Below are 15,733 nucleotides of genomic sequence, written 5' to 3' on the forward strand. Positions count from 1 at the left end.
AGCGAACAACACAACCATCAGGAGAGCGATGGACGTCGGCCCGCACAGTCAGGCGGGGTGGAGAGCCAAGAGACGGAGGAGAAGGACGGGAAGGAGGACTAGAAGGAGAAGAAATAGAAGACACAGGAGACGTGACAGACTGGGTAGAAAGAAGGGGAGCCCTAGACAGAGAACCAGGAGGGGGACCCTTCGGGACAGAACGGAGGGAAACAGGGGAGGTGGTGGTGGGTGTGTCCGGGTCTAACGCTCGGAAACGGTTGTGAGACTGAGAAAGGTGGGAAGGACGAGGAGAGGCAGAGCGCACCACGCGAGCATAGGAGACGCCAGCGAAAGAGGGAAGACGATGAACTTGGCGCCGAGCCTCAGGAAAAGACAAACGGTCTCTGTGCTTCAAGGTGAGGACAGTCGCCTCAAGTTTGTAGCGAATACACGCACGGGAGAAAGTAGGGTGGGCCTCACCGCAATTGAGGCAGCGGGCCTGGGAAGAAGTGCACTCCAACTTAGAGTGACCCTCGCTTCCACACATGGGACAGAGATAGACAGGACTAGAGCATTTGAGGGTACCATGCCCAAACCTCCAGCACTTACCGCAGAGCCTCGGAGAGGGAATATATTCCTGAACGGAGCATCTGACACCAGCAAGAATGACAGAGGGCGGAAGGGACCTACCATCAAAGGTAACATTCACAACCCTAAGGGGCAGACGGCGATGACCACGAGGGGGACGAGTAAATGTATCCACCTGGAGTACAGAATGACCTTGGGCCTCGAGGAAATGCTTGATATCCTCGTGGCAGTCCTTGAGATCCCTAACACCGGTCGCAACATAGTGCGGGAGGAGAACAGTGCAAACACTGGCATTCAATCGGGCGTTCTTCGAGACCCGAACAGGGGTCTCGCCAAGGCAGGATAAGGCGGCCAAGCGGGAAGCCGCATCCTGAGGAGGAGCAGCAACGACACGCGTACCAAGACGAGTGGGGTTGAAGGTGACGGGCATCCAGGGAATTGACAAGATGCCTATGAAGGGAAAAATCATCAGGAGTAGTTAAATCCAAAGGTAGGAGGTCAAAGTATTTAGTCCACGTATCAGGACCAAACAAAGCATGGAACGAAGTAGGATGGGAAGGGAGCATACGAGAGCGGCCATGGCGGGGACGGCGATGAGAACCCTTAGAGAGAGACGGGTTGAAAGATGCAGTAGTCACAAAGGATGGAGCCGTGCAAGGGGACGAGACAGTCACCACAGCAGGCTTGGAGCTCGATCCAACCACAGAGGCGGGAGGGGAGCAGGGAGGAAGAGTCCGGTCTGGGCCTAAACCGGGTTCCGTAGCGGGGGCTACAGATCCCGGTCTTCCAGGACGGTCCGACTCGGGGGCCTGGTCGCCCACCCCATGAGCCTGGGTAATAGAAGGCAAGTCGTTAACCATACAGCAAACCAAACAAAAGAGATGGGACCTGGAACCAAGGGATACCACCTACCAGGGCAGTCAGGGAGGCCGAGCGCGGGCCAGTGCAGGAAGGGTGTGTCGTCCCCAGCGGTGCTCCCCCTTTTCAACAGGGAAGTATTACTACTTCGTTCATTCTCCCACACTGGTGCTAAGACCCCAGTCCCCCTATCGCCCCAGCCTGGACACCCAACCATCCACTCAGGGTGGCCTCTCACAGGCGACCCCTCCAGCGGGTGGTGCGATGGCTCACAAGGCCCCTACATGGTGCCCTTCAGCACGTACACCACCCAAAGAGGGGGCAGGAGAGGGGGCACAGGCAACCCACACCGGTCCCAGGGAGGTGTACGTGAGCCCCTCACAACGGCAAGGAGGCACCACGGAGGGGAACCGCAGGAGGAGTAAAAGTTAAAGCACAACAGAGGCGAGAGGAAGGATGTTGCAAGGACCGCACAAGATAGCGAAGACAGTAGCGATCACGGCGGTCCTGAGGAGATAGGAAGCCAGTGTCAACATGCAAGCTGAGGGTGGGAGTCGAACGAAAGGCACCAGAAATGAGGCGCAACCCAGTATGATGCAAAGCATCAAGACGGCGAAGAGTAGGAGAAGCAGACGAGTAAACAGGGCAACCATAATCGAGCTAAGACAGGACGAGAGATCAATGTAAAGCAAGGAGAGTGCGCCTATCCGCTCCCCAAGAAGTATGAGACAATACCCGAAGGAAGGTAAGGGCCTTAGAGCACTCTACACGGAGGTAGGATATATGTGGAGACCAAGACAAATGAGTGTCAAAAATTAACCCCAAAATCTTCGCGGAATCTTTGTACTCAAGGGGATGACCATAAAGTGACAGAGGGACGAAGAAAGACCCGTTTCCGAGTTAAAGTCATGACAAGTCTTAGTAGTAGAGAACTAAGCCATGATCGGTGGCCCAAGATGACACGACATCAATCTCAAGTTGAAACCGGTGTTGAAGGAGAGGCGAATCATCACCCTGACAGCAAAGGGTAAGATCATCGACAGAGCGAAGACGACGCCTGAAGGAAGAGAGGAAAGAAGACCATTGAGGGCAACCAGAAAAAGTGCTCAGAACACTACCCTGGGGCACACCTTCGTATTGCTGAAACGAGGCAAAGAGAGCAGTACCAAGCCTCACCCGAAAGGAACGACGAGAGAGGAAGCTACGGAGAAAGAGGGAGATGACTACGAAGGCCAAATGAATGAATCTGGGATAGAATATGATATCGCCAAGAGGAGTCGTAAGGCTTTTCCAAGACAAAATCGACAGCAATAACGATGGTCTTCCCAACAAAAGCAGTACGAATATAGACATCCAAGTTCACCGGGACATCTGTTGTGCTGCGGCACTTGCTGAAACCAAATTGATAAGGGGCGAGATGGTGATTGTGTTCCAGGAACCACATCAGACGAACCTTTACTATACGTTCAAAGTGTGCAGATAACTTTTGAGGGCAATAGGGCGAAAGTCCTTAGGGGATGTTCCCAGAGACCCCGGTTTGCAAACAGGGAGGACAACGGCATCGAGCCAGTCCTCAGGGACTGGCGACGACTCCCAGATCCGATTATTCAGACTTGGTATATACCGAGACGTGCACAGAGAGAGATGGCGAAGAATCTCATAAGGAATGCCATCGGAGCCCGCCGCCGTAGAACTGCAGAGGGCCAGGGCAGAACGAAGTTCAGAGAGAGAAGGGATCATTATAGGGAAGTCGAAGACGAGTGCAGAAATCTAAATGCCGAAATTCAAGGACAGGTTTACGAAGAAGGAAAGATTGGGGAAGATGAAGACAAGAGCTAACAGAAGGAAAGTGGGAACCCAGTTCGGTAGCAACGTGCAACGGGTCCGCCACAAGAGTACCACGGAGGTGAAGGACCGGTGAAATATCGGGAAAGAACTTACCCGCTATCTTGCGGATATGCTTCCAAATCTGTGGCAGGGGAGTTTTGAACGTAATGGGGGAGACACAAAATGCCCAACATTCACGTTTAGCTGTATGGATGGCCCTACAGGCCACCGCACACGCCTTCCAAAAGAAAAGAATCATCTGTCTGCCGACGGCGGGGTCTCTTCCAGGCTGCACGCTTACAGCAGACAGCCCGAGCACAGTCTGCATTCCACCAAGGAATGAACTTCATGGACCCCGAGAGGAAGAGCGAGGAATAGAGCGGAGGGCAGCGTCGAAGACAGTGTCATGAATAAGTAAGTAAGTAATTATCAAAAGAAGGCACCAAACCGGGAAGGCTATGTAGCACCATCAAATACGCAAAATAATCAGAGGGCGCTAAATATTACCAAGGATGCCAATACGAGAACAAAAACGCATAAGGCGAACGATATCAAAAGTATCAGAGTCACCAAGAATTCTATCGAGGGACAGGCGACTGCGAGGGGCGGTCGGAAAGCAAGACACACGCTCGTCCTGGAAGTCAGGACATTCAAGAAGGACATGCACGACCGTAAGAGGGACAATGCAACTAGGACAATAAGGAGCAGGGCGGCGCTCCATCAAGTGACCATGGGTTAAGCGAGTATGGCCAATATGCAACCTCGCCAGAGCTGTTTCCCACCGCCGGTTACGGTGGAAGGAGGACGGCCACGAGGAAACACAACATTTAAGAGTACGTAGCTTGTTACCAGTAACAGACAACCAAGAAGCCTGCCACCGGGTAAGGACTGAGGAATGGATAACCGGGTAAAAGTCGGAATACGGAATGCTTTTACGAGAGATGGGACAAGAGCGGACAGCTTCCTTGGCGGCAGCATCCGCATGCTCATTTAAAGACACACCAATATGGCTGGGAACCCAACAAAACTCAACTGACTTAAATTTACTGTGAACAAGAAACAGCCAATGCTGGATCTCGACAACTACTGGATGAACCGGATTAAAGGACCCGAGAGCCAACAGGGCACTACGAGAGTCAACAACAACTACAAAGGAAGACTGACAACGAGAAAGCAGGAGACGAAGAGCATAGAGAATAGCATAAAGTTCCGGTGTAAAGATGCTAGTCTCCGGAGGTAAGCGACACATATAAGTGCGATCAGGAAAACAACAGAGTAGCCAACACCGTCCGCTGACTTAGACCCATCGGTGAAGACAGAAACGGAGCGGGAGTGAGAAGAAAAGTGCTCGAGGAAAAGGCGTTTTAGACCCGTAGGAGGGGTAAAAGCTTTAGTGATACGGGTCAAGGATGTACAAAACCGCGGAAGAGGGACTCTCCACGGGGGCAAAGAAGGAAGAACACGAGGAGAAACATCAGAAATACGAACGGAAAGAGAATCCTGTAGGCGAGATAACCGGACAGAAAGAGGGAGGTGGTGAAGAGGAACAGGAACCGCAGGAGTGGTAAAAGTTAAAGCACGACAGAGGCGAGAGGAAGGATGTTGCAAGGACCGCGCAAGATAGCGAAGACAGTAGCGATCACGGCGGTCCTGGAGAGACAGGAAGCCAGTGTCAACATACAAGCTAAGGATGGGAGACGAACGAAAGGCACCAGAACTGAGGCGCAGCCCAGTATGGTGCAAAGCATCAAGACGGCGAAGAGTAGAAGGAGAAGCAGACGAGTAAGCAGGGCAACCATAATCGAGCTTAGACAGGACGAGAGAGGAATGTAAAGCAAGGAGAGTGCGCCTATCTGCCCCCCAAGAAGTATGGGACAAGACCCGAAGGAGGGTAAGGGCCTTAGAGCACTCAACACGGAGGAAAGAGATATGGGGAGACCAAGACAAACGAGTGTCAAGGAATAACACCAAAAGTTTCGCGGAATCTTTGTATTCAAGGGGATGACCATAAAGTGACAAAGAGGGACGAAGAACAATCCGTTTCCGGGTAAAAGTCATGGCACAAGTCTTAGAAGTAGAGAACTTGAAGCCATGTTTGGTGGCCCAAGACGACACGGCATCAATTGCAAGTTGAAGCCGGCGTTGAAGGAGAGGCGAATCATCACCCTGACAACAAAGGGTAAGATCATCGACATAGAAAGCGGAAAAGACACCAGAAGGAAGAGAGGAAAGAAGACCATTGAGGGCAACCAGAAAAAGAGTAGTGCTCAGAACACTACCCTGGGGCACACCTTCTTATTGCTGAAAAGAGGGAAAGAGAGCGGTACCAAGGCGCACCCGAAAGGAACGTTTGCAGACACAACTTGTGAGAGCAATAGGGCGAAAGTCCTTAGGGGAAGTACCCAGAGACCCCGGTTTGCGAACAGGGAGGACAACGGCATCGAGCCAGTCCTCAGGGACTGACGACGACTCCCAGATCCGATTATACAGACTCAGTAAATACTGAGACGTGCTCGGAGGGAGATGGCGAAGCATCTCATAATGAATACCATCGGAGCCCGCCGCCGTAGAACCGTAGAGGGCCAGGGCAGAGCGAAGATCAGAGAGAGAGAAGGGATCATTATAGGGAAGCTGAAGATGAGTGCAGAAATCTAAAGGACAAGACTCAAGGACAGGTTTACGAAGAAGGAAAGATTGGGGAAGATGAAGACCAGAGCTAACAGAAGAAAAGTGGGAACCCAGTTAGGAAGCGACCTGCAACGGGTCCGCCACAAGAGTATCATGGAGATGAAGGACCGGTGAAACATCGGGAACGAACTTACCCGCTATCTTGCGGATACGCTTCCAGATCTCGGCCAGAGGGGTTTCGGACGTAATTGTTGAGACATAAGATGCCCAACATTCACGTTTAGCCGTACGGATGGCCCTACGGGCCACCGCACTCGCTTTCCGAAAGAAAAGAAAAGAATCGGTCGTCTGCCTACGGCGGTGCCGCTTCCAGGCTGCACGCTTACAGCGGACAGCCCGAGCACAGTCCGCATTCCACCAGGGAACGCACTTCCGTGGACCCCGAGAGGAAGAGCGAGGAATAGAGCGGAGGGCAGCGTTGAAGACAGTGTCATGAAAAGGAGGAGAGCGCGAGAGAGAGGCAGAAGGGAGAGGTCAGAGAGAGCAGCACTGAGGGTAAATAGGGTCCAGTCCGCCTTAGCAAACTGCCACCTAGGGAAAGAGAGGGAAGGGCGAAAAGAGAAAAAGGAAACAAGGATGGGGAAATGATCACTTCCATGGAGGTCATCAAGAACCTGCCACGTGAAATCTAAGTAAAGAGAAGAAGAGCAGAGAGAAAGATCAAGACAAGAAAGGGTGCGAGTCCGAGAGTCCAAATGAGTGGGCTCACCAGAATTCAGAAGAGACAGGGAAGAAGAGAGGAGAAACGGCTCAAGGAGGCGACCCCGGGTATTCGTCAGAACGTCACCCCAAAGAGAATGACGACAATTGAAGTCACCCAGCAGGAGCACAGGCTCCGGCAAGGAGTCTAGGAGGTGTCTCAAATCAGGAAGAGAAAGCGGGACACTCAGGGGGAGATAAATGGAACAAACTGTGTACCATTTCCCCACAAAGATACGAGCAGCAGAACAATGGAGAGGCGAAGGAAAAAGTAAAGGAACAAAGGGAACATCAGCACGAATCAAGAGAGCAGAAGAATTAGAAGCCCCAGCAACAGCTGGGGGGATGGGGAGAGAAAAGAATAGCCACGAAAACGACCAGGACGAGCACCAAGCATCGGCTCCTGGAGACAGACACAAAGGGGCGAAAACCGCGAAATCAGAAGTTGGAGTTCGAGGAAATTGGCGTAATAACCTCGAACGTTCCATTGAAGAATGGACAACGACGAGAAGAGAAAGGACAAAAACAGAGAACAAGGAAGAAACAAAGGTGAAAGAGCAACAGAGCACGTTAAAGAATATCAGGGTCGGGATCAGGGTGAGCAAAGTCAGGGTTAGGGGGCATGGGTAAACTGAGCAAAGACGGAGGGAAGGAAACGGGAGAACAGATCAGAGGTGGGCGGGCGGGGTCCGGAGAAGGAGGAGGAGGAAGAGGAGGAGACAACGGAGAGGAGCAGTCAAGGACAGCAGCAGGAAGAGTAAAAGAAAGAGGGGAGCGCACCTCAGCAAGGGCAGCAACCGAGAGGGAAGCTGGGGCCAAAGAAACCTCCATAGCAGGAACAGGGGGCGCAACCACCGAAATGAGAGGGGAAGGTGCGATACAGTCAGAAGTTGGGGCTGAGGAAGAATGCGAAGCCTTCTTACCCGCCGGGGAAGAGGAAGGAGAGGAGCCAGGCTTACGCTTCTGACTGAAAGACAGGTGTCCCAGCAACTAAGTACTGGGCAACGGATTCCAGCGTCTCCACAGAAGCTGAACGAGAACACACACGACGGCCGTTAGGAGAGTGATGGACATCAGCCTGCACCGGCAGGCGGCGGGAAGAGTCAATAGATGGAGAAGGATGGGAAGGAGGATTGGAGGGAGACGAGGAAGACGACACAGGAGACATGACAGACTGGGTAGAAAGAAAGGGGAACCCCAGACAGAGGACCAGAAGGGGGGACCTTTCGGAACAGAACTCAAAGGAGCAGAAGGAGCAGTGGGCGTATCAGGGTCCAAGGCCCAGAAACGGTTGCGAGTCTGAGGAAGGTGGGAAGGACGAGGAGAGGAAGAGTGCAACACGCGAGCCTAAGAGACTTGAGCACAAGGCGGGAGCCAGGGAACCTGGCGCCTCGCCTCAGGAAAAGATAAACGCTCCCGGTGCTTTAAGTTGAGGACGGCTGCCTCAAGCTTTTAATTGAGACACGCACGGGAGAAGGTAGGGTGGGCCTCACCGCAGTCGAGGCAGCAAGCCTGGGGAGAAGTGCACTCCGACTTAGAGTGACCTTCGCCCCCACACAAAGGACAGAGAGAGACAGTCCCGGAGCAGCGGAGGGCACCATGCCCAAACCTCCAGCACTTGTTACAGAGCCTAGGAGAAGGAATGTACTCCTGGACAGAGCACCTGGCACCAGCAATAATGACAGGGGGCAGAAGGGTCCTACCATCAAAAGTAATCTTCACAACCCGAAGGGGTTGACGGCGACAACCACGAGGGGGACGAGTAAACGTGTCTACCTGGAGGACAGAATGGCCCTGGGCAGCAAGGATATGGCGAATATCATCGTGGCAGTCCTGCAGAGTCCGAACATCGGTCGTAACATGGGGCGGGAGGAGAATAGTGCCGACACTGGCATTCAACCGAGCGTTCTTTGAGACCCGAACAAGGGTCTCGCCAAGGCAGGATAAGGCAGCCAAGCGGGAAGCTGCATCCTGAGAAACAGCAATGACACGTGTACCGAGACGAGTGGGGTTGAAGGTAACAGAGGCATCCACGGAATCAACAAGATGATGGAGGGAGAAATCGTCAGGAGGCGCAGAATCAAGTGGGAGGAGATCACAGTATTTGGCCCACGAAGCGGGACCAAACAAGGCTTGATAGGCATCAGAACGGGAAGGAATCGAGCAAGTGCGGCCGTGACGAGGACTATGTTGAGAACCCCTAGAGAGGGAGGGGTTAAAAGGTGCAGTAGTCACAAGTAGAGACTGAGCCGGGCCAGGGGATGAGGTAGTCACCACTGGGGGCGTGGGACTCTACCCAACCACAGAGGGAGGGGAGCCGAGGGGAGTAGTCAGAAAGGCCAAAGGAGGAGCAAGTTCGGGGCCCAATGCAGCGGAGGCTGCAGAGCCAGGTATTCCAACACAGACCGACTCTGGGGGGGGGGGGGGGTCGCCCACCCCACGAACCTGAGAAGGTAAAGGAGAAACAGAATTTATCATGACGAAAAAAAAAAAAAAAACATTCACGAATGTGCCCCCACACCCACCTTGGAGCCACAATTGGAGGCAGGACACCCAACAAGAAGATATCGACAATATTTCGGGGCCTCCTAGGGGTGCATCGTGAGTATACGCCCCACAAACGCCACCTTAAGAACCGTCAATCAGTCAGTCTAGATCGGGTTCAGTGACGAAAAAAGGATTGACAATAAAAGGTTCCCCTCGCTCTCTACGTTGGGTACTACAGTTCTACGGGTGCAAGAGTATGCCTCCTCATGCACCCGGGCGTCAAAACAGAAGTAGTCCAAAGGAATAACCAAAACGAGCAAAAGGTCGGCAGGAAACAAGCAGATAGGAGAAGAGGGAGAGAAACGAAACAGAAGGAAAAGGAAAAGTTGTTCAGCACAATGAGAGAGGACAGCAGCAGGAGCACAAGGCTACAAAAGGGCAGAGGACTGTCCCAAGGAGCATCACACTCCGGCAGCCGCTCACTAAGCCCCCCCCCCCCACACGGCATCAACAGGCTGAACAGGGAGGGGAAGCTGACCACCAGGCCCCCCCCCCCCCCACCTCATGGCGCGAACGGGCCGGGTGGGGAGGAGGAGAACCTTGTTAAGCAATAAAATCTAGTAGAGGTATGAAAAACACAGGAATAAGTAATTTTAATGCTGCTAAACAAGGTTAACAATCTAAATGGATTGATAAAGTTATGCATTTCATAACCATTTACCCACCAAGGGAAATTTTGCACAATCCATACCCGAATAATTAAAGCCACTAGTAACTACAGTTTATACTTGATCGTTTGTATCGCCTATGAAACATGTGCATGTGTAATCTCCTGGCTGTGGGCAGGAATCACGGCCTCAGCCAGAGCAAAAGATCGCAAAATGGAGTTTGTTAAACGTGAAACTAATCTCACACAAGCTTTTAAAACTTTAGTAGGAATGTAGTTTAATGCCTAACACTTATTTGAAAGCTCGACTCTAGAAATATGGTGTCTGTTGAATCTAATTTAAGTATTCAAATGCATGTTAGAGCAATGGAATTATAATAAATTTATTACCGAACCGAATTATAAGAGCAACAAGGTTCAGTTGCTCAATTTCAGTAAATTACTTTTACTGTACAAAGCTCGTTACACCTACCATTTGTATATTGAAAGTTATTGAAGGCATTAGAAACTTTCAAACTACACAACATGTATCTGTAATCAGATTATCAGCCATTAAAACAACCATTAAACAAGTGTTTTGGTGCCATGTGCAGAGAGACTAGAGTATCCTTTGAAAATAATGTTTCCAAGATTCTTCTCGATCCACCGATTCATCTCTTGCTCGAGCTCTGGCGAAAAGTGGTTCTTCCTGTCTCCAATTTTACCTGGGAAAAGTAAGCAATTGTCAAAACAAGGCACCAAACCCGAAAGGCTATGTAGCAACATCAAATGTGCGGAATAATCAGAGGGCGCCAAATATCACTAAGAATGCCAATGCGAGAACAAGCACACAAGGCGAACGATATCAAAAGTATCCGATTCACCAAGAATTCTATCGAGAGACAAGCGACTGAGGGACGGTTGAAAAGCAAGACATGCTCGTCCTGGAAATCAGGACATTCAACAAGGATATACATGACCGTATGAGGGACAATGCAATTTGGACAATAAGGAGCAGGGCTGTGCTCCATTAGTGATCGAGTCTGTGTATGACCAAAACGCAACCTCGTCAGAGCCGATTCCCATCACCGGTTACAGTGGTAGGACGACGGCCACGAGAACACACTGCTCTTAAGAGTACACAGTTTGTTACCAGTAACAGAAGACCAAGAATCCCGCTAATGGGCAAAGATGGAGGAATGAATAACTGGGTAAAAGTCTGAATAAGGAATACCTTCAAGGGAGATGGGACAAAAGCAGACACCTTCCCTAGCAGCAGCATCCGCATGCTCATTGAAAGACACCAATATGGCTGGGAACCCAGCAAAACTCTGACTGAAATTTACTGGAAATAAACATCAAATGCTAATTCTCAACGACCACTGGATGGACTGGATTAGAGGACCCGAGTGCCATGTGGACACCACGCGTCAACGAACACTACAAAGGAAGATTGACAACGAGCAATCAGGAGACGAAGCGCAGAGAGAATAGCATAACGTTCTGCTGTGAAGATTCTAGTCTCCGGAGGTAGTGGACACAAATGTGCTGTCAGGAAAACATTAGCTTACACCGTCCGCAGACAGACCCATCGGTGAAGATGGAAACGGAGCAGGAATGCAAAGAAAAGTGCTCAAGGAAAAGGCGTTTCAGAACCTTAGGAGGGGTAAAAGCTTCAGTGATGCGAGTCAAGGGTGAACAAAACTTCGGAAGGGGGACTCTCCACAGGGGCTAGGAAGGAACAACACTAGAAATATTAGCAAGACGAACTGTAAAAGAATCCTGTATGCGAGATAATTGGACAGAAAGAGGAAGGTGGTGAAGAGGAACAGGAACCACAGGAGGGGTAAAAGTTAAAGCATGGCCGAAGCGAGAAGAAGGATGTTGCAAGGACCGCGCAAGAGAATCCATACCCGAATAACTAAAGCCACTAATAACTACAGTTTATACTTCATCGTATATCTTTATCAGTATATATTTGGACAGTTGCGATTACGGCGGTCCTGGAGAGATAGGAAGCCAGTGTCAACATGCAAGCTGAGGGTGGGGGAGTCTAACGAAAGGAACCAGAGCTGAGGCGCAACCGAGTATGGTGGAAAGCATCAAGACGACGAAGAGTAGGAGAAGAAGCAGACGAGTAAGCAGAGCAACCATAATAGAGTTTAGACAGGACGGGAAAGGAATGTAAAGCGAGGAAAATGCGCCTATTTGCTCCCCATGAAATATGGGACAATACCCGAATGAGTGTAAGGGCCTTTAGAGAATTCAACTCTGAGGCATGAGATATGGGGCGACCAAGACAAACGAGTGTGAAAGATTAGCCCCAAAAGCTTAGCGGAATCCTTGCCCACAAGGGAAGACCAGAAAGCGACAAAGAGGGATGAAGAACGACATCCCTCCGAGTAAGTGTCATAGCACAAGTCTTATGTGAAAAGAACCTGAACCCATGATCGTTGGCCCTAAGACGACACGGCATCAATCGCAAGTTGAAGCCGCCGTTGGAGAGGCGAATCATCACACCCCGACAGCAAAGGGCAAGATCTTCGACATAGCGGAGAAGACGCCAGAAGGAAGTGAAGAAAGACCATTGAGGGCAATCAAAAAAGAATAGTGCTCATAACACTACCTTGGGGCACATCCTCGTATTGCTGGAAAGAGGCAGATAGCGGTACCAAGCCTCACCCGAAAGGAGCGACGAGAAAGGAAGCTTTGGAGAAAGAGGGAGATTACCACGATGGCGAAAAAAATGAAGTAGAAACAGAACATGATCACCGGATGGTGTCTTAATACTTTTCCAGGTCAAAAAGGACGGCAACAACGGAGGTCTTCGCAGCAAAAGCAGTGCGAATATAGACCTCCAAGTTCACCAGGACATCTGTTGTACTGCGGCACCTGCGAGAACTAAATTGAGAAGGGGAGGTGGTGATAGTGTTCTAAGAATCACATCAAACAAACGTTAGCAATACGTTCAAAGAGTTTGCAGGGAACTCGAGAGGGCAATATGGCGGAAGTCTTTAGGGGATGTCCCAAGAGACCCTTTTTCCGAACAGGGAGGACAACGGCATCGAGCTAGTCCTCGGGAACTGACGACGACGACTCCGAGACCCGATTATACAGACTCAAAGTAAAAACCGAGACAAGCACGGAGGGAGATGGCGAAGCATTTCATAATAAATGCCATCGGAGCCCGCAGCCGTAGAACCGCACAGGGCCATGGAAGACTGAAGTTCAGACACACACAATGGGGGGCCTCGTAACCTGGTGGATGGCGCGCAGGACTCTTAATTCTGTGGCGCGGGTTCGATTCCCGCATGAGGCAGAAAAAATGGGCAAAGTTTCTTTCACCCTGAATGCCCTCATTACCTTGCTGTAAATAGGTACATGGGAGTAGTGAGCTGTCACGGGCTGCTTCCTGGGGTGGGTGGGGATGTGTGTGTGGGGAGAAAAAAAGTAGTTCGTCAACAGTTGATTGACAATTGAGAGGCGGGCCGAAAGAGTAAAGCTCAACCCCCGCAAACAACTAGGTGAATACACAGACACACAGACTGTGTCAAAGACAGACAGACACACACACACACACACAGACACACACACGCAGACACACACACACACAGACACACACACACACAGACACACACACACACACACACAGACACACACACACACAGACATTGTAAGACCAATCCTGGAGTATGCAGCTCCAGCCTGGAGTCGATACCTAGTTAAACACAAGACAAAGTTAGAGAAGATTCAGCGGTATGCCACCAGGCTCGTCCCGGAACCGAGAGGATTGAGCTACGTGGAAAGGCTAAAGGAGCCGAACCTCACATCCCTGGAAAACAGAAGAGTAAGGGAAGACATGATAACCACCTGCAAAATTCTCAGGGGAATTGACAGGGTGGACAAAGACAAACTCTTTAGCACGGGTGGGACACGAACAAGGGGACACAAGTGGAAACTTAGTACCCAGATGAGCCAAAGACACGTTAGAAAGAATTTTTTCAGTGTCAGAGTAGTTAATAAATGGAATGCACTAGGAAGTGATGTGGTGGAGGCTGACTCCATACACAGTTTCAAATGTAGATATGATAGAGCCCAGTAGGCTCAGGAATCTGTACACCAGTTTATTGACAGTTGAGAGGCGGGACCAAAGAGCCAAAGCTCAACCCCTGCAAGCACAATTAAGTGAGCACAATTAGGTGAGCACAGACACAGGAAGGGTTCGTTATAGGAAAGTCTGAGAAGTGCAGAAATCTAAAGTTGTTTCAAAAACAGGTTTACGAAGAAGGAAAGATTAAGGAAGACGAGAACCAGAGCTAACTGAAAAGTGAAATCCCAGTTAGGTCGCAACGTGCAACGGGACCACCGCAAGAGCACAACGGAGGTGAAGGACCGGCGAGACATCAGGAACGAACTTATCCGCTATCATGCAGATACATTTCCAGATTAACAGAGGACTTTCGGACGTAATGGTGGAAACAAGACATCCAACACTCTCACTTACCTGTACGGATGGCTCCATGGGCCACTGCACTCTCCTCCTGAAACAAAAGGCGAGAACGGGCCGTCTGCCAGCAGCGGTGTCTCTTCCAGAGGACAGCTCGAGCGCAGTCCACATTCCACCAAGGAACGCACTTCCGTGGTCCCCGAGCGGAAGAACGAGGAATAGAGCCGAGGGCTGCGTCGAAGATGGTGTCATGAAAAAAGAGGGTGCAAGGGAGAAGCAGAATGGAGAGGTCAGAGAGAGTAGCACGGAGGGTAAATAGGTTCCAGTCTGCCTTGGCAAACTGCCACCTAGGAAGGGAAAGGAAGGTGGAGAAAAAGGTAACAAGGATGGAGAAATGGTCACTGCCATGTAGGTCATAACCCCCCCCCCCCCCACCCCACGTGAAATCCAAGTATAGAGACGAGTAGAGAGAAAGATCGAGACAGGAAAGTGTGCGAATCCGAATCTAAATGAACGTGCTCATCTGAATTCAGAAGACACAGGGAAGAAAAGAGAATGAACGGTTCAAGAAGGCGACCCCGGGGTGTTTGTCAGAGCTGATGCGCTGACAAACACCCCGGGGTCGCCTTCTTCGCCATGCCCCCAGAGGGCATGTCGACAATTGGAATCACCCAGCAGGAGCACAGGCTTCGGCAAGGAGTCCAGTAGGTATTTAAGATAGGGAAGAGAAAGCAGGCCATTGGGGAGATAAAGGGAGCAAACCGTGTACCATTTTCACACAAAGACACGTGCAGCAGAACATTGGAGAGGCATTGGAAAAAGTAGGGCTACGAAGGGAACACGAGATTGAATCTAGAGCAGAAGATGCAAAGGCCGGGAGGTGAGGAGAGAAAGGAATAGCCACAGAAGCACCAAGCACCAGCTCCTGAAGACTGGCACAAAGGGGGGGGGGGGTAAAAACTGAAATTAGGAGTTCATTGAAATTGGCCTAATATCCACGAATATTCCATTGAAGAATAGACAGCGACAAGAAGAGAAAGGACAGTAACAGAAAACATTGAAGAAACAAAGATGAAAAAAGAACACAGCATGTTAAAGAAGCGCAGGATCAGCGAAGTCAGAGTTGGGTGGCATGGGTACACCAAATACGGGTGGAGAGAAGAGAGCAGGAGGACTGACCAGAGTCAGACGAGCAGGGTCCCGAGGAGAAAACAACCTTGAGGGGCAGTCAAGGAAAACAAGATGGGGCAAAAAACGGCGAGCGCACCTCAACAAGGGCAGCAACCTAGAGAGAATTGGAGACTCCATAGCTGGGACAGGGAGCCCTGACAACCAAAATGGGATGGAGCGAGTGTCAGAGGTGGAGGCGGAGAGGAGGAAGAATGTGATGCCTTCTTACCCGCTCGTGGAGGAGGAAGGAGATGAGCCAGGCTTTCACTTCTGACTCGAGAACAGGTGTTCCAGCAGCAACGTACTGGGCGACAGACAACTGTCTTAACAGAAGATGAACTTGA

General features: G+C 50.8%; 1 protein-coding gene across 2 annotated transcripts in view; it reads right to left on the reverse strand.

The window, feature by feature from the left end:
* The window catches only part of LOC123751065 (sulfotransferase 1A1-like), a 107,228-nt gene that overhangs the window by 32,104 nt on the left and 59,391 nt on the right, over positions 1 to 15,733 (reverse strand). The window contains exon 6 of one of the 2 annotated variants that reach the window (XM_069316135.1): positions 9,926 to 10,497. The exons of the other annotated variant lie outside the window; for it this stretch is intronic. The gene's annotated coding sequence lies outside the window, so the exon portion shown is untranslated. Of the gene's footprint in view, positions 1 to 9,925; positions 10,498 to 15,733 lie in introns of those variants that run through there. 2 annotated transcript variants of the gene reach the window in all.

The sequence above is a fragment of the Procambarus clarkii genome, chromosome 82 (assembly GCF_040958095.1).
Source record: "Procambarus clarkii isolate CNS0578487 chromosome 82, FALCON_Pclarkii_2.0, whole genome shotgun sequence".
NCBI lineage: Eukaryota > Metazoa > Arthropoda > Malacostraca > Decapoda > Cambaridae > Procambarus > Procambarus clarkii.